At 42.8% G+C, this 26179-nt stretch overlaps 1 protein-coding gene across 9 annotated transcripts in view; it reads left to right on the top strand.

The window, feature by feature from the left end:
• Positions 1–26179, top strand: part of ST6GAL1 (ST6 beta-galactoside alpha-2,6-sialyltransferase 1) — a 123814-nt gene that overhangs the window by 38546 nt on the left and 59089 nt on the right. Inside the window, exon 1 of one of the 9 annotated variants that reach the window (XM_076003080.1) lies at positions 20744–22163. The exons of the other annotated variants lie outside the window; for them this stretch is intronic. The gene's annotated coding sequence lies outside the window, so the exon portion shown is untranslated. Of the gene's footprint in view, positions 1–20743; positions 22164–26179 lie in introns of those variants that run through there. 9 annotated transcript variants of the gene reach the window in all.

Genomic DNA, 26179 nt, shown 5'->3' with positions numbered 1-26179 from the left:
GTGCCTTGCTGTGCCTGGTAAACTCTTATTCATCCTTTAAGACCCAGGATGAACTTTACCTTTTCTGACTTCCTCTAGTAGAATTGGCACCACCGCAGCCCTTAGTTCTTGGTGCCTTACAGGGTGTTCATTCACTAATTTATAGTCTTTCTCTTCCCCGAAGGTCTCAGCAGCTGGAGCTGGGCCCTATTTGTCACCTGTACTTGGGGGATATTTGTGTGATAAAATGAATGAGGGCTCATGAATAAACTGTACTAAAGTGTGAGTCACAGGTGGCACCACTTTAACTGAAACATCATGTCAGGGAAATTCAGAGAAAGGAGAGGTGATAGGCTGAAGCCCAGAACTATTGATTAATTGACCAGTGAGCCAGGCATTGTGCCTAGATGAGCCTTAGGACTCACTGGGAGAGGGTCCCAGAGGGGGGAAGTCACAATGTGAGGCCTTGTAATTGGAAGGCAAAGCAGAGGCCATCTGGGTTCCCCAGGCCAGCCTCCCAAACTCTGTGCCTGGCCTGCCTCCCAGGAGGGGGGCTCGGTGGGCAGGGCTGGCTGCAGACCTGGAGAGTGGGATTCTGTATGGCCTCAAAAGGGCGGTGTGTGGGGGGAATTGTGTGGAAGAGGAGTAGAAGCAGAGGCAGGAGCAAGTCCTGTGCAAACTTTCCTTCCTTACCTTGGTGTTCCGGGTTGTCTTCTGGCTAGAGTTCTTGCCTAAGGGATGCTTCTGAGGATACAACATGAGCTGGATTCAAGCATGAATTTGGAGCCAGGACCATTCTATGCCACTGGACCTCCTGCCCATTTCATTCCTCCTTCCTTTGTCACTGTGTAGGCATTTAGTCCTTTGGAGATGGTCAGGTCTGAGTTTAAATCCTGGTCTCAGACACTTTAATTGCTAATTATATAGCTCCGAGCAAAAATAATAGGGATATTATTTTTTATAAGGTTATTCAGATCAGTGATGATGATGATACTGGCGGGAGTTTACTCTGTGCCAGGCGTTATTCTAAGTGGTTTATGACCAATATCTCATTTATTCCTCTGAATATTCTATAGGGAGATGCTGTCATCATCTGAACTCCCAGCTGTATAACTGAGGTTCAGAGAGGTTAAGTAAGTTGCCTGGGGGTCATATAACAAATAAATGATGGAATCAGGTCATGGACCCAACTATGTCACATCTTAGCCACTATACCATCAGTCCACAATTTGCCTGGTCCAAAGAACAGCTAGGGCTCTTGTGAAAAGAACAATTCTCAGGCCCTGTCTCAGATTCTGATTTAACCCAGCTAGGGTGGGACCTGGGGAGCATTGGATGTATTAGGATCTGTTAAGTTTCAGAAACATTATATTGTGCTTCTCTGTATATAAGGTAGGGCTCATGATCAGCTCTCAATAAATGTTAGCTGTTAGTATTATAAATGGATTGAAAGGATATCTTATCGTGAAAGGATATTTACCAAATCTCATTAGTCCTAGAACTAGATCCTAAAGACAGAAGTCAAGAGCAAGTAGATTCTGGATCACTGGATCTACATTCTGAAACTCTAAACTCAGCAAATGGAGTGAGCTGACTTCAAAGGTCCTTGTCACCTGTGGTCAAACAATCAGTGCCATCATATGTTGGGTGTGAAGGTTGAGCTGTTCTTCAGGGACCGGTGTCCAGTGGGTGTCTGCTGTGTACATGTGTGCTGCAGAGGGCATTTGTGCACCAAGGAGGGCTTTGGGTGTGTTAATGTTCTAGAAGAGATGGAGTGGAGCAGCTACGCAAAGTAAAGAAGGGATCCCAACTCTGGGAGGGAAGAAGGAAGGAGGTGTTAAAAGACAAACTTTAGACGAAATAAACATAACAGAGTTTATCTGAGCAAAGAACCATTCCTGAATCCAGCAGCACTCAGGACTGGAAGCAGTTCAGAAAGCCTTGCTGCGGCAGCGTGGACGGTGAGCTTTTATAGGCTGAATGCAGAAGGAAGATGAAGAAGATATATTTGATTGATCAGAGTGGAAAGACCCTAGGTAGAGGTTAGTTGGTGGTTTCTGACTGGTAAAGTCACTATTTTCATATTATTGTTTGCATTAAACTGGGCTTTGGTTTGCTTAAGTGGGAGCTCCGGCTACAAAGACAACCTTAGGCTAATACCTTCCTTTTTATTTGCTTTAACAGAGGGATGGCAGAGGCAGAAGTGAGCAGGTATTTCAGGGCCGTCACTCCCTGCCTTGTGCCCTGGGTAACCCGCACCAAAGTCTCCTCTTAGCTTCTGAGGCTTTAGACTCTCCAAGATGCCGCCAGCACACTAAAGCACTTCACTTTCCTCAGGAACAGATGGTTGACAGATAACTTTGTATCTCTTATTGGCATCCCAAGTCTTGTCTTTGTTTTTGAGTTCTCAAGGTCCATCCTGCAGGCATATAAATTACAGAAAATAGTTGGGGACTATTGTCCCATCAGAGCCTGGAGAAAGACTTTTACCCTTACTCTGGTCTATTGACCTTCTGTGTCTAACCTCAGCCTTGATGACAAAACTGAGCAAAAGCTTTCTTTTAGACTAAGAACATGCTATAAGACACTACTTAAAATGGAAGGAATCCACTGGAAGTCTGCCCTCAGATGCTCCCATTCCTAAGACCCATGATTGGTGATACCGAGCAAGCCATGTACAGATTGCATCAAAGGGATGGCGCATTCCTACTTTTACATTTGAAGTCATCCCTAACCTTTGTAAATGTGGATAATCATGACCTTCCTCAAGTCATTTCTTGGTGAATGCAGTGGAAGTAGATTGCTGCTTACTCGCGACTCTCAGAGATGCTCCTTTGATGCTGAGAATCATGGCAGACTACTGGAGAATGTCTATCTGCAAACTACTGGGGCTCCACGGCAAGGATATTGAGGGCCAGAAATCTGACAGCTTTTGAGGAGTGATGACAGCTGGGCAGATGAAGTGAGGAAAGGAACATGAGCTGTGTGTCATTTAATCAACCTTGGGCTTGGAACCAAAATGTTCCTGTGTGTTTTAAGTTGGACAAGAAGACCGTCTGAGTTCCCCCTTATCTCTATCTGCCAAGCAGAAGAAGATGGCATCTTCTAGTATATTGATCTCATGTGTTAGAAAAACAAAAATTCTGCAACAGTGGCAAAGGAACTTGAGGGCTTTTTCCAACTCAAAACTTTATTTTCTGTAGCTATGAACAGATCTTGCTTTTTGGTTTACATTATTCTCATTCTCAGGTTCAGATGGAAGGTCCTCCACCTCAGTTCTCTTTTTAATTGCCTATTTGCTACCTTTTCTTCCAGCATTCCTTGGCTTCCCACTCAGGCTGAGACCTGTCAATCACTGCCACTTCTGTCCTCTATGCTTCTGTTCAAAAACCCTGCTCACATATCCTTTCCTTTTTGGAGGCCTCTGACTGTAGCCAGCCATTCCAATAACAATCTCTGTCTTCATTTCTAACTGCAGCCAAGATAGTATCTTTTTCTTGGATCTCCTTGTATAAATATTGTCACTATTATAGATAGCCCTTGGCTTATGATGGTACAACTCATGATTTTTTTTACTTTACAAAGGCGCAAAAGTGATACATATTAAGTAAGCTCCTCAAGTGGCAATGGGATTATGTCCAGATAAACCCATCCTAGTTGGTTAGGATGGGCTTATCCAGATGGAATGGCATCATACGTTGAGGAACATCTGTGTATAATTTGTTCTTTCATTATAGTGATCGAACTACATTTATTTGGCTGAATTGTTTTCTGCCTCAGATATGCTAAGTCTGTCTCTCAAAACCCTTTGAGGGTGGGAACTATAGTTTATGTGGAGGTAGTGATGGTTGTATTTTGATTTCACGCAGTGTCTAGCAGGTAATAAGTCACTCATTCAACATATGCTTACTGGAGACTTGCCATGGTCTGGGCACTGGACATAAAGATGCTAGGGTTACAGAACTAATTATTACTTGGTGGTTGAATTTCTTACAGTTTTAAGGGAAGACAGAAATGATATTTCATCATTAAAATGATATTTTAATTTGATTAGAATTGTCATTGAGATTTAAACAAAATTTATTGGGAACTCAAACGAAAAATGAGAAAAAGAAATAGAGGCAGATTTAAGAGATATTTTGAGAGTAGAAATAGTAGAAGTTTGTGACCTATTCATCTGGATTCAAAACCATTTACAGGCCTGTTGTAAAGGCAGTGAGGTACTAGTATGGACAGATTGGTCCAGGAGTACTCAGGGTGAGGGATGAGTTCAATATGGCATGAGAAAGAAGGAAAAGTTGAAGATATCAAGCTTTACAAGATAGTAAGAGGCAGACAGTGAGGGAGAGGATTATAATTACTAACATATATTGCGTGCTTATTATTATGTGTGAGGTAATTAACATAAATTACCTCAGTATTTATATAATAACCCTAAGAGGAAGGTACCGTTATTTTCTCTGCTTTACAGGTGAGGAAACAGACACTCAGAGCAGTTGACTAGCCTCAGATCATGCAACTGGGGAGTGGTAGAGTTAGGTTTAAACCCAGGAATCCTTGCTCCAGTGTAAACACCCATGTGTCTGGGTGAAGACAAACTGCCAGTTGACCAAGAATGCCCAAAGGGCTCTCGTGCCGATAACTGCTAAATTTATGCCTCCAGCTGTACCTTTCTCCTGCTCTCTAGACTTTCCTATTAGTCTTCCTACTTTGCACTCTGTGTGATGTTCTAATCTCAAATTCAGGATACCCAAAACTGAACTCCAGATCTTCTCTGCCCCCCTGCCCCCCAGATCTGCTCTTCTCTCCTCTTCCCCTTTTCCACTGAAAGCAGCACTATCCTTTGAGTTTTTTGGGCCCCAAGCTTTGGAACCATCCTTGATTCTTCTCTCTCACACACTCACATCTAAAACATCAGGTGTGATTTTCAAAGCACATCTAAAATACACTCACGTTTTACCACCTCTACTGCAACCACCTGGTCAGAGCCATGAGCCTCTCTCACTGGGAGTGTTGCTATCTCCCTGCTACCGTCATTGTCCTCTATTCCTGTCCCCACAGGGCAGCCTGAGCAATCCTGGCAACATTAAGTCAGATCAGGTTGTTCTTCTGCTGCAGCTCCCATTTCATTCGGTAAAAGCCAAAGTTCTTACCATGACCCCAGAGGTTTTGCCTGGTTTCCTCCTCTTTCCCTACTCCCCTGTCTCTGTTCCTGTCTGACCCCCTCTCTTTGTACTCTCCCCCTTGCTCCCTTCCAGCCAGTGCACACCGCTTCATTCTGCTTTGAGACTTTGCCTTAAATGCCTTTCCCCATTTATTGCAGAGCTCACTCCTTCACCACCTTCAGCTCTTTGCACCAATGACCCCCTTTCACCTAGGTACAGCGGTTCCTACCTGCCTGTGGTCCCAGCTACACAGGAGGCTGAAGTGGGAGGATCACTTGAGTTCAGGAGTTTGAGGCTGCAGTGAGCCATGATCACGCCACTGCACTCCAGCCTGGGTGACAGAACGAGACCCCATCCCTAAAAAGAAAAAAAAATCCCCTTTTCAAAGAGGATTCTTCTGACTACACCATTGAAAATGAAAACCTGCCTCAACCTAAACCTAGCACTTCTGATACTTCCTTCTGGTACTCTGCTCTACTTTGTTTCCCAGAGAACTTGGCATCTTTTATGATACTGAATAATTTCCTTATTTGTTACGTTGATAGTTTTTTCTGTCTCCCTCTGCTACAGTGTAAAACTCTTAAGATTGCTGATCTTCATCTGGTTTATTCACTGTTGTATCCTAAGTACCAAGAATTATGCTTAGCACTTACCAAGTCGTTAATACATTTTTTAAAAAAGTGAGTAAGTAGAGACTATATAGTCTCTGTACAGGTCTCCACTTTAGACATTTTTTAAAGGATGTGGTCTGGAGTCTGGCAGGGAGGCCAGAGGGGGCTGGCCATGTGGGTGCGGGAATCTTCTGCATGCAAGAGGCATGAGTAGTAAGGGAAGCCCACCCCTAAGCTGGCCCCCTGGGGAAGTGGGTATTTCAGGGCTGGCAGGACACGTTCACCAGAGGAGGTTGAGAGCGGGGAGGGAGCAGGGAAATGGGGAGGAGTCTTTAGGGCAGTAGAGGGAGGGGGTCTGAAGGAGATCCGGAGAGGCCTGACTGAAGTATTGCAGTACTGGAAGGGAGTCTTCAGATTTTGCAATTAGAAAGGCAGTTTCAGTGGAATGATGTGGGCTGACCTCAATTATTTGAGGAACCAAGTGGAAAGTGAGGAAGAGTAAACAACTCAAGGGGCCTTGCCGTGAGGAAGGAAGAGGTTAGGTTGCTGTTTGAGGAAGTGGTTTGTTTGAGGATTTTTTTTTTTTTTAGCTGTAAAAAAATAATTTTTGGGGTGTGAGTGGGGATGGGGAAATGACACAGTAAGCTGCTCACATCCAGACTGGCTTATGAAACAGTGTGCAGGTTATATCTGGTCCATGCCAAAGAATTGCTGTTCCATCTAAACCCCTATCATGGTGCCTGACAGGTAGTGGGTCCACAATAACTGTTTGTTGAATATAATACTAAATACTGTAGAATTGAGGGACAGGTCCCTACACCAACAGCAACAACAAAATAAGAAGAATGTTTGATGTAGGGGATTGCTTTTTGCCCCACTAGCCATTAGCTAGTGGCGTCTTTCTCTCCTTGGCGACATACCCCTTTGCACTTTGTGCAGCTATGTGTGGTTATATTTTGGTTTCCTCTTTACTGCGCAGTGTTTATGTTTTTAAGAGGTAAATCTTAAGGCAACTCACTTGGGTGACTAGACTGAGTGTTACCTAAAAGTTGCATAGATGTAAAGGAATATGACGGTAAGTGTGGGGGAGCAAGGGGCACGGGAGCGTTGGCCAAAGGTCGTGGAAAGGCCACTGGACTCACAGTCAGAGCCCGGATGCTGAATCGGCTCCGTCTCACCCCAAGTCGAGCCACCACTCTGGGAGCTGACTTTAAATGATCTAAGGTCATTTCCTTTGGATTTTATGAAGAGAATAGTGTCTGCAACGATAAAAACAAGATGCCATGACTTGCTAAATATATTCAGAATATTTTCTTTTTTAACTTTTCAAAAAAGTGATATGCAAAGAACACAGGCTTAGTTCTCTGATGGTGGCAAATGGCACAACGTCCATAAGATGTCCTGGGAGAAAGCAGAATGATTCAACTTCTATTTTATTCTTACCATCTCTGAAAAAAGATGGATTGGCAGCCTGCATAGGAAAGAGCGAAAGAAAGAAAAAGCCCCTAACGTGTATTAAGTACCCTGTGTCCCTGGAACTGTGCTAGGCACGTGTGCACTTGTGACCATCCTGTCAGGTAAAGGGCGTTACGTCAGTGTTTGAAATAACCTACGCAAGGTCACACAGCTAACCAGGGGGAGAGAGGACAGAACAAGCCCTGGGAGATAAAATAGAAGCCCGTGGCCAAAGAAGAATGAATCTAAGAAATGTGGTAAGTTGAAGGCAGTCACATTTCTCTGCATCCAGTACCATGTCTTCTTCTCTTGATAATTTGAGAAGCATTTATTTATCGAAGAGGTGCTTGGTTGGTTGAGTGAATTACCAAGGCCCTGAGAAGACTTCCAAATGTTTTTTGCTGAAGTGCTGTTGGAGGTCTTCAAGGTCTTAGGAAGAATGAGAGAAACCTAATGGGAGAGAAATATAATTTAAATTTTCAAAAGAGATGATTACAAACCATCAGTATCAGGCACTAAATGAGATGACCTATGTAAACTATATATAGCACGTGGTAGTACTCAACAAATGATAACTATGATACTTAAGGGAATTGTTAATTATCATTAAATAAAAATATCCCTGTTGCTTCTCCTTACCCTTGGACATGAGACATAGACTTACCGTGCCCTGACACTTTTAATTTGGGGCCACGATAAAAAGCACTGTAGCTTTTCTTAACCCATAATGTCTTATTTTGTAAAGTAGCATCTTTCCCAGTTGGCAGTTCCTCTTTGTGCGCCTGTACAGTGAAATTTCCATGTGGCCCCTTATCCTATATGTTAAGGACCATCCCAAATATCTTTTCAATACCCAGGCATTTTTGTGTGATATAAAAGCCTAGTGAAACTTTAACTTGCATTGGCCATGATGGCAATTAACTTAGAACTCTTCTATCAGACAGTGAACATCTTTGTATTCTCAAAAACTGAGGATTTATATTCTCATAGACAAGATGGAAAATGTGGACTGGATGATGGCCCAGTTGGCTTACATGTAGTGCTTCTGTAACTGTCATCAAAGTTGCTACTTTGCATTGGTCATGGGGATAGTGCTTTTCCTCAACTTGAACCCATGATTCTTAGATGAATACATAAAGGACATGCCAATCACATTTATGGATGATTTAAAGCTAGGAGGGGTAGGAAATCGTTTATGCCAAAGTAAAGGTTCCCTATACACTTAACAAGCTAAAAGGACTGAGTGAAGAAAGATAGACTGTGCCAGGATAAATGTAAAGACTCACCCACAGGTTCCGAATGCTGATGGCCCAGCAAGGCAGTGGGGAGGTGGGGCTGAAGACTAGTGAGCCTCATTTCAGTGGAGCTTAACTAAGTGAGAATTATTAGCATGAGGCCGCTCAAATCAAACAGAGACTCTTAATATTTGTATCGTAGAGGTATAGTCATTCTCTGTTTCATACTAGTTGGGTCACACTTGGAAACTGTGTTTAGGTTAGTTCTTTTAAGAGTGATGTGGAGCAATGGGAATAGGCCCAGAGGACAGTGAACAGAAAGGTTAGGCGGTTCAGATACCATGCTATCTAAAGAATAGTTCAAAGAATGAGAATGTTTAGTTTAAAAAAGAGAAGGTTTAGAGGTGCATCATAATCTTAAGGGACTGTTTCATGGAAAAAATAGCAGACGTTTGTTTTACTCTAGAGAGTAGAATTAGGACCAACAGGTGGGAAGCTTAGGGTCATGGGGAGAAATTCAGCCCAAAGTAAGTAAAAAGTTTTTCATCATTAATATTTGGATCGACTATCTTGAAAGATGAGATTATCATTGTTATAGGCGTAAAGTAGCTGCTGGCTGGCCATTTTTGGTTGCTATTGAGTGGGGAATTTGTTTATCAGGTAGAGGATTGGCCTGACTGTCCACTGAAGTCTTTTCTGACGGTGTGATGCTAGGCCTCAGAGAGCACTCGGGCCCCACGCACCATGCACAAGGGAGCCTGGGTAACATCGTTGGCAGGCTCATGGGGTGGGGCCAGTTCAGAACGCCCTTGCTTTGGGTGCAAAGCTAACAATTGAGCTCTTGCTGTATTTGACATGCTTTCAGTGTAGAGAATTATCAATTTTGAGTTTATGTCAGACAATTAGTATCCCAAAGTGCCCACCAAGTAGCATTTACTATTTGAAAAGTAGTAAATAGCAGCACGACTACAGGATATTTGAATTTGAGTGTCTCCTCCTAAGAGATCTCAGGGACCCTAAAGACCTCCTGAATGTCCCTCCAGCATTGTTCCAGCTAGGTGCAGGTCCATTCTTTCTTCACAGCAACCATGCTTTATCCACTCTTATCTGGAGGGCCAGTCTTTCCTCTGTGTTTTATAGGCACGGGCTTTGGGGTTAGCTGAGTTGGTTTGAATTCTAGCTCTGTACTAGCTGTATGACCTTGGACAAGGGGCTTGGATCTTCATATAAAGATTCTTTTTTTTTTTTTTTTTTTTTGAGACAGAGTCTTACTCTGTTGCCCGGGCTAGAGTGCCATGGCATCAGCCTAGCTCACAGCAACCTCAAACTCCTGGGCTCAAGTGATCCTCCTGCATCAGCCTCCCGAGTAGCTGGGACTACAGGCATGTGCCACCATGCCCGGCTAATTTTTTCTGTATTTATTCTTAGTTGACCAATTAATTTCTTTCTATTTATAGTAGAACTTGCTCAGGCTGGTTTCGAACTCCTGACCTTGAGCGATCCTCCCACCTAGGCCTTCCAGAATGCTAGGATTACAGACAGGAGCCCAGCCTATGTGAAGATTCTAATCTTGATCTATAAAATGCAGGTGACTTGTTTCTACCTTGCAGGTTCTTTAATGATAACTAGAGACAGACAAACTGCTTAGCAGCGTAGCACCAAGTACATGGTTCATGTTCAGTCAATGGTGTTGGTATTTGTGATGATTACTGATAGGTGTCAGACTGGACAGCTATATTCAGGCCCTGTGGGTAGCTCCCTGGTGTGAAGAATTCCTTCTTGGCTGAGGATTTCACCTCAGCTCACTTTCTCCAGTCCTTCTCTCTCAAATCATTGTAGTCTTCTCCCATAAGATTCCACTTTTTTGATTTCAAAACTTTCAATAAATAATCTAAGCCAGTTTCTGGCTTTATCCGGAAACAGCTTGCTCATATACTTGCTCCAGCAAGTTCCCCTTCACTGCCTCTCATGGTTGCCAGCCTCCCCACCTCCCCACCTCTGCTTCCTGGGCATCTGCAAATAGCCGAGCAAAGTTTCACGGTATTGTCACGAATCACCTTGCCAGGTTTCTACCCTTTGTGCTTGGTGGTTAACAAACTGACTGGTTCTTTCTTTGTCTCATGCCATTCAAGACCTTTCCACTGAAGCTTTTAGTCTGTCATATGGGAGGGGCAGGTAGTACCCAGCTAGCTGCCCTCTCCTGGGCTGGCCATGCTTTGGCCTTTCAGTCAAGCCACTTGACTCGAGTCGATCACACTTGAGTCAATCACACTCCACTCTCTTGGGTGGAGTGTGATTCTCCTATAAGTACCTCATTCATGATTCATGTGTTCAGGGCATACAAAAGCCACTCCCTAGGACCCCATGTGGGCCTAGTAGTGTGCTAGGTGCCTGTGCTTCTGGGAAGACTAGGATGGTTTCTGCTCTCTGGAAGATCGTCCCCTAGCAGGGGAGACAGACCTGACAACTGTGAGAGAAGATGCTGCGTCAGGTCTGCACAGGGTGCTGTGGGGCCACAGCGAGGGGTCCTGGCTCAGATTGGGCCAGGGAGACTTTGGCTCCATGTACTAACTTACCTCATGTTCAACACAGTCCTTTATGTCAGACCCACTGGTTCTTCCCACACACTGAGTCACATGATGCCTGTGGCTCCTCCCTGGATGGCCTCATTTGGGCCTTTCAGTTTGCCCACCCAAGGGACTGCCTCCTTGGCCTCACTGGGTCTCACTGGGGAAGGCGTGTGTTCTTGCGACCCGGCTTCCTTGGTGCATGGGCTCCTCGCCTCATGGCCTCGTCCCACACTGGGCAGGGGTATGAGCCACCCTGGTGCCTCTGGGGTGCTCCCTACCCACCTTGCTTCCTCTGCGCGCGTAACTTTACTGCTGGGGGTGGGGGTGGGCATTGAACTTGTGGGCAGAAGTGAGTTCCACCGAGTCATGGAGCTTGCCTCTGCCCTGCTCTCCACAACAGAAGCAGCCATAGTAGGCTTCTGTTCCCCAGCACTCACTCCCCCTCCGTGCCTGTAATCTTTGGGGACATTGTGGGTCCAACCCTTTGAGAGGCCTTTTGGATACCATTTTACCATCTCCCATCTCTCTCATCTCCTGTGTGGCCAAATCCGTCCTGAGGATGGGAATCCAGTTCTTCAAACTGGGCCCTTCAGACTCTGCTGTGGTACCTGAGAACAGTTTCAGTATTCAGCCGCATGTATCTTTTAAAATTCCAAACATACTACATGACCATGATCTAAAAAAATCAACAATGAATATTTGAGGCCAACTTTTTCTGAAACACAAAGGAAAATTAGATGTGGTCCTTGCCCATAAGGTGCTCACAGTCCACTGTTGTGTAGGTCAGATGATTCTCACCGCTGGTCCACACTCGTGAGGTGAATCCTTTACTCACCTGCCCAACACAGCCATCCCCTCAAAGTCTTCCTGGGATTACAGAGATAGGCCCTGCGACAGAGGATAGGTCCCCTCCCTGACTCCTGGAGCTACCTGTGGGCTGGGACTCCCACTCGAGTGTCCCCCACAGCGTCTAGCCTCAGGTGGGGGCTCCCTTGTACAAGGAATTGAAATAGCGCACTTATCAAGGAATTTATTCCAAGCTCAAACTCCCTGTGGGTCCCTGTGGTCACTGCTTGGTGGCCCTTGGGCAGAGTCAGTTTGCTCTCATGAACTCAATTATTAAGTGGCCATTTAATAACCCAATGGACTTGAGATTTAAAGAAAAAAATGATCTCCTTTTTTTTTTTTTGGTCAGGATTTCAACTGTACTTCTTTTATTCTAAACAAAAAAAGTCATTTCCTGTCCTGCTTGCTCTAGCATGCCATTAAAATGGAAGAGAAGGCATAACAGCATGAAGCTGGAAGTGAAACTCACCAGTATGCAAACTCGCAGAAGTCATCCCTCAGGATTGCAGAGTGGGGATTTTCTCTGCTTCTCAGTTAGCTCCGCAGGGTTTTTGTTGTTGTCTGTCATCAAAATGGAAAATAAAGGGGTCTAGTTAAATAAATGTGCCTTAAAGACCTTCCTTCTATCCAGGGGCAGCGGCATGCTGAAAAGGAAAGGGCAGGCTTGGGGAACAAGATTTGAATTTTGGTCCTTTCATTTTTCTAGCTATGTGCCCTGTGGAAAATCACTTGATTACTCTGAGTTCCAGCGTCCTCCTCTGTACAATAATCAACCTACAGAGTTACTCAGAAGATTTAAAATAAAAAAGAAAGCACCTGGCACAGTACTCTGCATGATACTTGTAGTAATGGTGATGATAATGACAGTGATCATGGTAGGGAAGAAATACGAGGAGGCTCTGTTCCCCACGCTGCTTCATGCAGGTGGACATGGCTGCACTTCTCATCAAAGTGTGCCTTTGTGACCCGACCCCCTCTGCATACTCCCTGTCTTCCACACGTTTCTGTGTGTTAAGATGTGATTATCTTCATCCCCTAAACATCAACTGAAGTACTAGAGGCCTGGCATAGCTTCACCTCAGAGAAGCAAAATTGGAGCACACAGAGTGCCACGTCGGTTCAGCTAAACTTGGAGATTGAGACAGAGAGAGGCAGAGGAATTGGAGTGGCGCCCACAGTCTCACAGCCACCGCTCAGCGGAGAGCCTGGCACGAGCGCAGGTGGGGAGAGGAGAGTTAGGATTCCCTCATCCTCTGTAGGGTGAGCATCTTTTTTGTGCTGGGTGTGATCCCAGCATTTAAATAGTTGTCTTTTTAATGCAACATGGTATTAAACTGTTACATAATTCTGCTACATAGAAGAAAACATAGTGATCTCTTTGGGGCTGGAGTCTAACCCAGCTGTGTTGGACTGAGTGAATTTTGCATGAGTGTTCAGAGTTGTATAAACACACACAAGTACTCTGTATCGTACAGGTGATTTACAGTAGAGGCATCTTTTGTTTGTTTAACTGTCATTTACTGCCCAAGAATATCCATACAAAATAAGATCTTATTTTAACTAACTTCCAACTCAGCTGTTTATCTTTTTCATTTTCCCTGCGAATATTTCAGTATGTATGCTTAAAAGGGAGAGACCCTTTAAAATAAAAACAACTTAACTACAATATATCATTATCACTTTTAAATAATGAACTATTCCTTAATAGTCATCAGATATGAAGTCAATATTCAAATCCCCTCAATTATTACATACATGTGTGTATGTATATGTATGAGTGTGTGTGTATGTGTATATATGTGTGTGTGATTTTTAAAATAGTTAATCCCAATCAGGATCCAGATGAATACATTGCAATAGGTTGATATGACCTTTAAGACTCTTACAGTGCTTTTACTCTGTAGTTTCCAAAGAGAGGGGGATTTTCTACCTCAGATAGTGATTTTTCAAACTGACGGGTGGGCGAGTTGCATGGCTGCACTGTCTCTATACACGGAGGCTGCACTGTCTCTGTACACGGAGGCAGAGACGGCCCCCAGGTGCCACTTCTGCACAGGTGCTCACTGCCTCCCATTGTTCACACCGTCCCTCTCAGAAACACCCACTTCCTGGTCACCGGGTTATTAAGATTTTTAAATGAAAATATGATCTTTTGATTACTTCTTTAAATATCTGAATACCAGTCTAAAAGACAAGTCATCTGTAGAAATCTCAACTCCAGATATTTACCCAAGAAACTTTGTATATTTGCTTTTCCTGGGCCATGCAGGTAGAACGTTGCGTTTCTTATACAGTAAGAGTTTGCAGTTTGGCTTAGCTACAAATAATGCAGATCTGATTTTGGAATTAGGAAGAAACGTGCTTTGATGTAGAAAAGCCCAACCTGCCACCTACATGATGGTTAGCTTTGTGCTTTTCATTCTTCTTGGCCTTGGAAGGAGGTAGATAGAGTGTAGGTGATAAGGAGGCATTTCCTAGCTAAAAATAGGAACAGGATGTTTTGAGACTGGAGCTCCTGCTATCACAGGCATCTGTGTGCAAATAGCTGAGGTTATGCGGGTGCCACAGGTGGTACTTAAGCTTCTCAGAGCTCATTGCACACCTCCCTAAGCATGTAACAAGAGAGGTGGAGAACTTAGAGTGGCGAGGGCAGGAAGGCGATGGTGTCCTTCTGTAGGAAGGGCCTGCTGACCAGGGACTTCTCACCACAGGATTCCTATTGCGGGTGGCACTGTGTAGCATATGCTCATGTTTACTTTGCACTAACTCCTATAGAATTCCATGCTAGCTCCTACTGTTCCACCCTCCTGTTTTGCAAATGTCTACGATCTAGAGTCCTTCCTGTTGGCCATTTCACATGTGTCCCCTGGCCCTTGCTCTTCTCTGCTTGGTCCCTGGTATACCTGATTCTTCCATCAGACACATTTCCACGTTGCATTGTCACTTTGTTTGCAAGGCCATCTCTACTTTGAACTGCTTGAATCCGCCTTGAATGGCAGCGCTGTCTCTGTTCTAGTTTGAGGGGTTCTGCCCGCAGCACTGGGCTTTTGTTATATTGGGAGCATGGTGTGGGGTGGAGGAGGCATATTCTTAGGAATCTTGTTTTCAGAAACATGAGACATGGAAAATAGTTAAATAACAGTATAAAATGGAAGGCATAGAATATCAGAGGAGGCAGGCAGGCAATTCCTCACTGTGAAAATTGCACTCCTTGATCCTGACCTGCATAGTCCTGTGTGTTTATCAAGCACTGTCCAATGTGTTCCCTTATGTGATGAATAGGGTATCATCACCCCCTGTTTTCGCTCAGAGGAGTGGAAAGGTCACCCAGTTAGTAATGGCAGAATTAGGGCTGAAGCCCAGTTTTCTAGGTCTATTTCCATTTGACTGTATCATCTGTTTTAGGATGGTAAGGAGAAGGGACTCACCCAGTCTAAAGATTAAGGATTTTAGACAGTGCTGACAATGCTGAACAATGTACATGGCCAGTGAATGGAAGAAGAAAGAAAGAACTAGCATTCAGCAGTTGCTGTGTTTTAAGCCAGCGCTGGCTGATGGAACTAGAAAGCAAGCCACAAATGGGGGCTGCATATGTAATTTTCAAATTTGTAATAGCCATACTGAAAAAAAGAAATAGATGAAATTAATTTTAATGATATACAGTTTACCCTTGAACAACACAGGGATTAGGGATGCTGACTCCCCACATAGTTGAAAATCTACATATAATTTTTGACTCCCCCCAAACTTAATACTGATAGCCTACTGCTGACCAGAGCCTCACTGATAGCATAAACAGCCGATTAACACATTGTGTTTGTTATATCTATTATATTTTGTATTATCACAATAAAGTAAGCTAGAGAAAACGCTATTAAGAAAATCATAAGGAAGAAGAAATATGTTTATTATTCATTAACTGGTAGTGGATCATTATAAAGTCTTCATCCTCATCTTTAGGCTACGTAGGCTGAGGAGGAGGAGGAAGAGGAGGGGTTGGTCTTGCTGTCTCATGGGTGGCGGAGGCTGAAGAGATCAGAGAGAGGTGGAAAGGTAGGGAGAGAGGCAGGCACATTCGGTTACAGAATTTTTTTTACAGAAAAAAATCAACATATAAGTGGACCTGTGTTCAAACCTGTGTTGTTCAAGGGTCACCTGTATTTTATTTAACCGATATATTAAAAATATTGTCAGTTTGTCATATAGTGAATATAAAAACTTATTAATGAGGCTTTCTACATTCCTTTTGCCATAGGAAATCTTTGAATTCCTGTATGAATTGTTACACTTACAGAGCATCTCATGTGTGACTAATGGCTATTGCATTGTGCACAGCACAGTTTTAAGCCATTTACATATATTATTTCACACATTTCAAAGTTAATTATAATACAGCCTAATAGCTGAGGAAATGAAGCCCAGAGATGTTAGGTAACTTGCCTGGAGTCACAAAGCTGGACTCTAACCCAGGTCTATCCCTCCTTTTCCCACTCTGGCAGACTGCCAACCCTCCAGGAAAGGGCCCAGGGGCAAAGCAGCGGTAGCTAATTTCCAAACCATTGTTTAACTTGCTCCTGAGGAGGTAGTTGGCAGATCCTAGGGAAGTAAAGGGAACCATTGTCTTCCCTGCATGTGCCAAAGTGAAGGGAGTCCTTTCACTAGGCAGTGAGCCTCTCTCAAGGGACATGGGGCCATTAACACCTCTCTCCTTTTAGAAGTTATGTGACATTCAAGGCCAGCTATGCCAGGGCCAGGCAGTTGCTGGCACTGAATAAATGTGTCTTCTGTCCCCTATGCTAAGGCAAGAGAGCCTATGGAGTAGGCCCTGATTTATCCCTTTGGAGGACTGCTGTATTCCAGTGGAGGAGAAATAGATTAGGAGCGCCATGTGCCTGCCCTGTGGGCAACCAGCTTGGTTCTAAGTTTGTTGTCCTTGTTTTATTCACGAACATTAGAACAGCAGTCAAGGTACACTTTTCAAATCCTGCATCCTGACACGTTACGGTTTGTTTTACAATAGTCCCTTGAACCACTGTCCATTTGCAAAGCAAATTTTTAATATAATTATAATTTTAGTGTTGATGAAAAGTTTGTTTTTTCTCTTAATCACAAACATTTTTTCCATCTTTAAAGTACATGTAGTTAATGGCTTCCTAGGATATCGTGGAACTCTGTGTCATAATTTGCTTTGTCCTGTGGCTAGATTTTTAGGTTGTTTCAAAATTTTTCAACGTATTTGATGATACAGCATGCGGACACATGCTTATGTTTCTTTTCTATTTTTGAACTAGAGCTTTATAATAAATACCCCAGCCTTTGAATTTCTTGGCTAGAAAGCTACAAACATTTTTAAATGTGTTGGCTGTTCTGAGGTATGACTTCTGTTCTCTCCAGGTCTTGCTTCCGTTTTCCTAACTGTGAGTGACATGTGAGCACACGGGTTTTGCCACACATCACCAGCACTGGGCACGAAGATTTACTCAAAAGCTTTGCTAAATCTAACCGGGATAAAAATGTGTCAGATATCTGTGTGTACTTCCCCACGTGCTTCAAGAACACCACTTATGTAACTGACCAGGGCGACAGGTGGGGACACGTTTGGCAGAGAGGCACCTTCCTCAGAGGAAGCTTGGTTAAACGGTTTTTCTTTGCAAACTAATGGTGAAAAACAAACCCAGAGACCCACAGTCTTCAAGCTGGCCACGTGCTTTGCTAAGTTCATCCTCAGCCTTGCACAGTGGCACGAAAGCGGGATGGAACTCTGTTCTGAAGTGCACACCGCCTGGGGACGGGGATGACCTCCGGGCTTCCTTCTGTACCTTCGGTTGCACGTGGATCTGTCATGGGCTTTGAAGTCAGACAGATGTGTGACTTCGGAAAAGTTATTTAACATTTCTTTGCCTCATTTCTTTAAAATGGGATGACAGTAGTGTCTCCCGATAATATTGAAAAGTCCTAAGAACATTGCCTGGCACATAATCAGTACTCAGTAAATGTAAATGTGTGTTCAAATCTTACTTCCAGCACTTTCTAGAGCACTGCTCTGGACAAATTACTTACCTTTCTGAACTTTAGCTTCCTCACGTGTCAAATGGGATCGTTGCACTTGTTCTGGGAGGTGTTGGGGGTTGAAGTGAGGTAATGCATAGAAAGCATTTTGCACAGTGCCTTGCATGTCTCCATAAATGTAATGAAAAGAAAAACATTGTTTTTTTAGTTGTATTTCCTACCCTATGAGAGAGAACTTTATTCCCTCACATTGGTCTAAGCTGCAGTTCTGTTGTAATTAGCTCTTAGATTTTGACCGTATTTCTTGTTATGCTGTATATTTAAGTCCACATTGTAGGTTTGGGGCCATCATGAAACAAATGGGTGGTGAATCAACATTTTCCTGTGTCTCAACGTTTTAACATAATCTTGTTTTTGAGGTTAGTGAATGTGTAATTTCACATAGAGCGGGTGATACTTCATATTCTTATTAATTTAGTGACTTTCCCCCACACTTGCTGTCAAAAGAAACTGTCGGGTCTATGGAAGGCGTCAGGTGTTCTGTATGTTCAGCGACACAGATCGAAGCTGTCTAAATGTTAAGGTGAGAAGCACGTTCTCTAGAAATGCAAAGAAATGGCACAGCTCACCTGGTTCCTGTCTGTCCACCTCCTCTTCTTCGTGTCTGAGCTGAGCTGTGTCTCTCCCTCCCCCCACACCCACCCCCGGCATCCTCCCTGAGCCCTGCAGACTGGGTGCCGGGCCTCTCTGTGGTACCCCTCTGCAGCCGTACTTCCTCGTCCCTGCCTCTCTCCCTCTGGAGGCAGAGACACGTATGGAGTGCTGAGGTGTCCAGGTCAGGTGCCCGGTAATGAGCGTTTGTGGCTAAATGAATGAACTTGTAAAAATCTGCCCATGATGCGAGAAGTGTGTGTGTAACAATGACAGGTGGATTTGCAATTGACGTAAGGGGAAGGGAATCGCCCTTTCCCGGCTGAGGAAAAGTAAATGTGCTAATCATGTCTGGAAAATGCCAAGGACTTTCCTGTGTTTATGTGGCCTTGCACCCTGTGAGGCATTAGTCCATCCTGGCTGTTTCTGACCCTTCACCTGCTTCTCTCGGTCAGCATCTCGCCAACCCTGCGCTAGTTACCCTTGCCTAGGATTTAGGATGAAGAAAATTGTGTGATGTGTCTGTTCCTGTTTCCTGGGTGAAATGTGGACCCTGGGCATAGGAGCAGAAAAGATGAATTTCCTTCTTCAACCCTCATGCCCTGTGGGTTAGAGAAGGGCCAGGACCCTGCTGGTTTTCCCTGGATGGCAGTATCTGCCGTAGTAGGGAGCTAAGCAGGTGCAGGAATAATCTTGGTATGAAAGGAGCTTTACTATTCAAATGCAGGCTTTGGGGCCTTCTGCCTTGTCACTGCCCACTTGGGGGATACACTGTAACCTCAGAATAGTATCCTTTACTGAGCGCTTGTATGCAGGACAATGTATAGGAGTTTCACATATATTATCTCAAGGACTCTTTAGGACCAAAGTGAGTCCCCAGAATCTTCCGTGAAGCCTGGCCAGATTCTAAAGCCAGGAGCATGACTCAGTGATGGAAGCAGAATTTGAGAGGAAGCCAAGAAGTCTGGATTCCACTTTGGCTTTGCCACAGCGATGAGTCCTAGTCTATGGCAGTGGCCCTCAGTTTTTTCATCTATGAAAGTGGGGTGGGGAGAGTTGAAACAGTTGCTTTGTGAATTCCCTTCTGTTGCAGACCCTCAATGTGTGGATCCCAATCTTACCTGCCCTCTCCCTGGCCTAGCTTTTGGATTACAGGTCAGAATCATGTAGTTTATCAGCTCCGTGTGTTCTGAGTGAGTCTTATCTCCTAGTGATGCTCTGATCTCCCTGTGACAAAGACCTTATCTTGTTCTCTTAAATGTCCCTAACCTTGGCCTACCATGTTGGTGAAATATGAGGCTGCTGCCCTTGTGTGTGAGGCCCTGAAAAGTCGTGGAACACGTGTATTTTGACACAGTTGTTTCCAGACCTGGATCTTCAGTCTGTCTCACATTAAAAACCAAAATTGGTTTTCAGAATTGCTTTCAAATACCTTGCACTTTAATTGTGATGAAGTTCTACTTAGCCATTTTCCCACTTTTATTGTCAGTGCCTTCTGTGTCCTGACTATGAAGTTTTTGCATATGCCAAGTTCATGAAGATATTTTATGTTTTCTTCCAGAAGTTTTTTTTTTTTTTTTTTGAGACAGAGTCTCACTCTGTTGCCCAGGCTAAAGTGAGTACAGTGGCGTCAGCCTAGCTCACAGCAACCTCAAACTCCTGGGCTCAAGTGATCCTACTGCCTCAGCCTCCCGATTAGCTGAGACTTCAGGCATGCGCCACCACGCCTGGCTAATTTTTTCTATATATATTAGTTGGCCAATTAAATTTCTTTCTATTTATAGTAGAGACGGGGTCTCGCTCTTGCTCAGGCTGGTTTCGAACAACTGACCTCGAGCAATCTGCCCGCCTCGGCCTCCCAGAGTGCTAGGAATACAGGCGTGAGCCACTGCGCCCAGCCTCCAGAAGTTTTATAGTTTGAATTTTTGCATATAGATCTAGGATCCACTTTAAATTAATTTTACAGATAGAGTGAGAGAGAGGTCAAGGCTCCTTTTTTTCTGTATAGATATCCAGACACTCCAGAACCATTTATTGAAAAGACTCTTTTCCTCCCACTGGATTGCACTGGTATCACTGTTAAAAATGAAGCGACTGTATATATCTGCTGGCCTCTTTCTGGATTCTGTTCTTTTTCATTGCTCTATTTGTCCTTATACAGATAACACATTGTCTTGATTACCCTGGTTTTAGAAGGCTGGCAGGGTAAGTCCTTTAACTGTCTTCTTTTCTTTTAAGATTGCCTTTGCTATTCTAAGTCCTTTGTATTTCCTTGTAAATTACAGAGTCAACTTGTTGATTTTTAAAAAATAGCTACTGAGATTTTGAGAGTATATTGAACCTAAAAATCAAAGTATTAGTTAAGATTCTCTAGAGAAATAGAATCAATAGAGTACACACACACACACACACACACACACACACACACACACACACAAATAAAGAATTGGCTCATGTCGTTATAGAAGCTGACAAGTCCCAAAATCTGCAGTTAGCAAGCTGGAGGCTCAGGAGAACTGATGGTACTGTTCCAGTGTGAGTTTGAAGGCCTAAGAATCAAGACAGCTGATGGGGTAGTTCTAGTCCAAATACCAGCAGGCTTAAGGCCCAGGGGAAGAGATGATATATCAGTTTGATTTTAAAGGCAGGAAAAAACCCAATGCCCCAACTCAAATCAGTCAGACAGAATGAGTTCCCTCTTATTTCCTCTTATTTGTGGGAGGGTTGGATTTTTTGTTCTATTTAGGCCTTCAACTGATTGAATAAACCCCAACTCACAGTAGGTAGGGCAGTCTGCTCTCCTAGGTCTGCTGATTTAAGTGTTAACCTTATCTAAAACACCTTCATAGACACATCCGGAATAATGTTTGTCCAAATATCTGGACACTCTTTGGCGTAGTCAAGTTGACACATAAGATTAACCATTATAATTTGGGAAACTGTTGACATTTTAACAAAATTGAACCTTTAAGTTCATAAACATGGTATATCTCCCCATTTATTTAGGTCTTCTTTTATTCTCTCAGTAATGTTTTATAGTCTTCAGTAAAAAAAAAAGTCTTGCCTCTCTTTAATTAAATTTGATTCTTGGCATTTGATGTCTTGCTCTTGCAAATAGTCTATGAATACATGTTTTTCAATTATTTGTGAATTTGCACTTCCAAAGAATTGTAATGCAGAATTTTGGGGAGAAGGATAACTACCAATTCATTAGACAGCAGTGAAGTGTAGGAACTACCATTCTGGATATAATCATTAAGTCATTACTCAAATATCCTCGATATCTGTATGCTACTTTATCATTGACAAAGCATTTCTTCCTTTGGTCTTTGTAAGAGCTCTCAGAAAGAAACAGAGGAGCTATTATTACTCCTACTTTCATATAAGGAAATTTGGTTTCAGGGATATCATGTAAAAGTCTTATGACTAGCAAGTGTTAGAGCCAGTCGCAGAACCCAGGACTTGTCCTAAGTGACAGCACCTGCCTCTGATACCAGAGTCATTCTAAGAGATGCCTTGTACGACTTTTACCGAGAACACACCTCACGGGACCTAGCTTTATGGAGGATCTCCTACCTGTGGCCTCTGTAGACTGTGTAGGCAGAAGAGAAGAAGACAACAGAGAGAGAAAAGTGGACCAAGGTAACTATCGTAAGACGCTAGAGCGGGGAGGGAAAGAGGGCCACTGTCAGCCAAGTAGCACTTTTGTGTCTATTAGGGAAAGCTGCCCTTTTAGCTGGGGAACAACTTGCACAGTCATATGAGACATCCCAGAGGGAAAACAACAGATACAGAACCCTCAATTATTTGGGAATTAATTAAGGATGAGGAATCTCAGTTAGTGAGCATTTTCTCTTTGAGAAATTCACCAAAAGTACTTTCAAGATGAGTCAAAGCTAAAAGGGAACAAATCATCTTTCTTTACTCTCCCTTTTACAGCCTTTCTACTTTTATTCTTTCTCTTTCCTCCTCTTCTTTCTTCCATTACTCAGCACTTAGTGAGTGCCAGGCCCTGAGATGCAGACGTAAATGAAGTGGCTTTTCTCCCTGGGAGCTTGTAAGTCTTACAAACTTTTTTGAGTACTTCCAACAATAAATATATTTTATGACATTGTTACTTTATTTAAGTCCTTATTTTTTAAGAAATACACACTGAAATATTTATGAATGAAATGACATGATGTTCAGGATTTGTTTCAAAATAATCTAGGGCTGTAAGAGTAGGTGGGAATATAAACAAAATAAGATGAACCACGAGTTGGTAATTACTGAGTCAGGATCATGGTTGCCTGGGGTTCATCATTTGTTATCCATTTATATGCATCTTTCTCATTACCTATTTGGACAAAAGTTTCATGAGATACTACTTGCCCTTATTACAAGCAATGAATTCTGATATTTTGAAATCTAGTTTATTCTATTTTTAAGAAGCTGGTCATTTTGTTCTAATCTGTTTTACTAATGTAAAATAATACATATTTTGTGAAACATTGGTGTAGTGAGGGAGAGAGAGAGAGACCCATATAATAAGTGCTTACTATCCACCAGAAAGTGCTACTAGGTATGAACAGAGGGGCGGGGGGCACAGCGAGGGAGGGACCCACCGACCGATAGGGTCCTGGAGGGTCTGGTAGAGCCCCACGAAAGTCCTCGTGTGGTTTGTGTGGAAGAGGAGGGATACTCATCTTTGGCTAGATGGAGGGAGCGATATTCGAGCTCAGGGACGGTGGGGACGGGCCAACTTTGGTTCAGTATGGCTGGAATCTGAGGCAGGAGATGAGGTCACAGATAGGAGCAGCAGCAGCAGCAGCAGCAAAACGCACGACAGCTCTTATAGGACAGTCTAAGGAATTTAAATTTTATTCTGTGCTTCAGAGAACCATTGGAGGGTAAACTGAAACATGTCCCAGTTCCGTTTGTCTTTTACAGAGGCGGCTGTGTCAGCTCTGTGGAGGTAGACCAGTCTGCCCCTGCGATCATGATTGAGAACAGAAAACCCAGACCCAAGGGAGAACCAGTCTAGAAGCCAGATCTCCTGACCCACCTCATATGCTTTTCCTCCCCCTCTGTCACGTGGCTTCTCAGAAGATCCACCCAGGTGCACAAACTGGGCTTTTGCAAGCGTTTATCAAAACTAAAATTACATTCGCTCTCAGGGCATAGGCAGAGGGGGAAATAGAGCCAATTCTCTGTCTGCTGGTTCCCCTTTTCCCTCCACACGGTTCCCTCTTCTGCAGAAAAAAGCTACGGTAATCTGTGAGAGATTGATAATAATCACCTACATTGTGGTGTTTCTCTAGGTGTTTAACATTGTTAACTCCATATTCCCAAATCCGAATCTTCCCTAATCAGCAGATGAAGAAAGTTTTCTAGCTGAGAGAAAAACGATGATTTCTTGGAAGGAAGTGGTCTTTTGAAAGAGGTGCTTTGAGACATGAGTGACATTTTGAAAAATAAAAATTGCTGAGAAGGAAGTGTTGGCAGTATCAGCCAAGATGAAGTAATCCAGCTACAATCTCTCTCTACCAGTGTTTATAACTAAAAACTGGATATAATACAAAAAGCAACCACACAAGAACTTGGAAAGGTAATAGCAGACAGATAAGGTAGTTGACTCAATACTCGGACAGTGACCCATGATGGCCCTTGTCCCATGGAATTGCATGATAGTGTGGGCAGCTGAGACTCTGAGATAATTCTGTATTTCCAGCCAGAGGAAATAGGAAACAAAACGCCCTGGAAGCCAGAGAGTATGAGAAAATTCCTGAGGGTAGTGAGCTGGAAAAGGGGAGCCACTAATTCTATATATGGACTGACCAAAATCTGGGCACACTACAGGTCAGTATGCATGGAACAGACCCACAGAAGCACTGCAGAGGTTTTGAGAACTTCACTATGATATTTGACCACTCCTTAAATCTCGGACAAAAACTTGAGTGGAGCATGTGACAAGCAAATCTAAATGGCACAGCAAAGGCTTTGGAAACTGATCTTGTAGCAGAACTAATGCTCATAAATGGTGAGATAGAACGTTCAGTCTGAATCTAAGTGGGTTAATTGCCTGGTACAAAATAAACAAAAAAATCAATATTTTCCCAAGGATTTTAACGAGATCCAAAGTCTTACAACATAATATTCAAAAGTCTGGGATACAATTTAAATTTACTCAACATAAAAACAATCAGGAAAATATAAACAGTACTCAAAGGAAAAGACAATCAACAGGTGCTAACCCGGAGATGACTCAGATGGTGAAATTATCGGACAAAGACTTAATGTAGCTATTATAATTATTCTCCATTATTGAAATTAGTGGAAAGATAGAAGTTCTCAGCAGGGAAGTAGAAAGTGTGCAAAATAATTAGAAATTTTAGAACTGAAAAGATGATATGGGCTAAGTGGCAGAATAAAGATGGCAGAGAAAAGAGTCCGTGAACTTGAAGGTAGATCAATAGAAATTATATACTATGTAACACACATTGTGAAATAGAAAAAATGTTGGGCAAAATGAATGAACAGTATCACAGGATACTGTGGAACAATATCAAAAAATTGAAAATTCATGTTAATTGGAGTCTGATCCTAGAGGGTGTAAAGAAAGATATTGTTGTAGAAAAAATATATGAAGAAAGAATGGTTGGCAATGTTCCAAATTTAGAGAAAGACATAAATTTACAAGTTTAAGAATCTTTGTAATCTCAAACAAGATAAACTTGATGACAACCACCCAGCCACTTCATAATCAAACTTCTGAAAATTAAGGATAAAAAAATCAAGAGCATCCTTGGAAAAAATGACACATTATATTTAGGGGGAACCTATTCCAATGACTCCAAAACCATGGAGGCCAAAGACAGTGGGACAACAGCTTTAAAATGCTGGTGGGGGCAGTGGAGGGAACACCTAACTGTCAACACAGAATTTTATGTCCAGAAAAAAATATTCTATAGGAGTGGGGGCAAAATAATGATATTTCCAGGTAAAAGAAAACCAAAAGACTTTGTTTCCAACAAAGTAGGTCTTAAAGAAATGTGAAAGGAAGTTTTTCAGCCTGAAAAGAAGCTATAACAGAGGAAAAGTTTGAACCTGAGAAATAAAAGAAGAGCAGAATAAGTTATAAATATTCTAATGTATTCCCCTTGATAAATATACACACACAAACACAACTCACTTCTAATCTTATAATACAGGGGTAACTACAGACCACTGGCAATATTTTAGATATATTTTAAATATATTTTAGATATATTTCCTTCAAGTCATTTTTCTCTGTGAATACCATCTTTTTTTCTTGACTTTCATTCTTTCTTTTTCTCTCCATCTCATTTTCTCTTTCTTCCTTCTTTTTTTATTTCAGCTAAGATTTTGCAGTATATAGTTTTATAATATCTTTATCAATTCGCATTATATTGTGGGCATTTTCCTACTTTGTTAAAAAAAATCTTAAATTTTTTAAAATTTTAGGTTGATAATGGTACTGTGATTATATTTTTAGAAAGCTACATATTGACGTATTTATAGTTTCAATGATACTGTGTCTGGGATTTGCTTAGAGTACTCAGGGATGGGTGGGCATCCATAAAACAAGATTGGCTGTAAATTGATAATTGTTAATGCTGGGTAATGAGGGGTATGGTGGTTCATCATACTGCTTTCTA

The sequence above is a fragment of the Microcebus murinus genome, chromosome 1, assembly GCF_040939455.1.
Source record: "Microcebus murinus isolate Inina chromosome 1, M.murinus_Inina_mat1.0, whole genome shotgun sequence".
Classification (NCBI taxonomy): domain Eukaryota; kingdom Metazoa; phylum Chordata; class Mammalia; order Primates; family Cheirogaleidae; genus Microcebus; species Microcebus murinus.
Note: the sequence above shows the minus strand (reverse complement) of the source record. Positions and strands in the feature narration are given on the sequence as shown.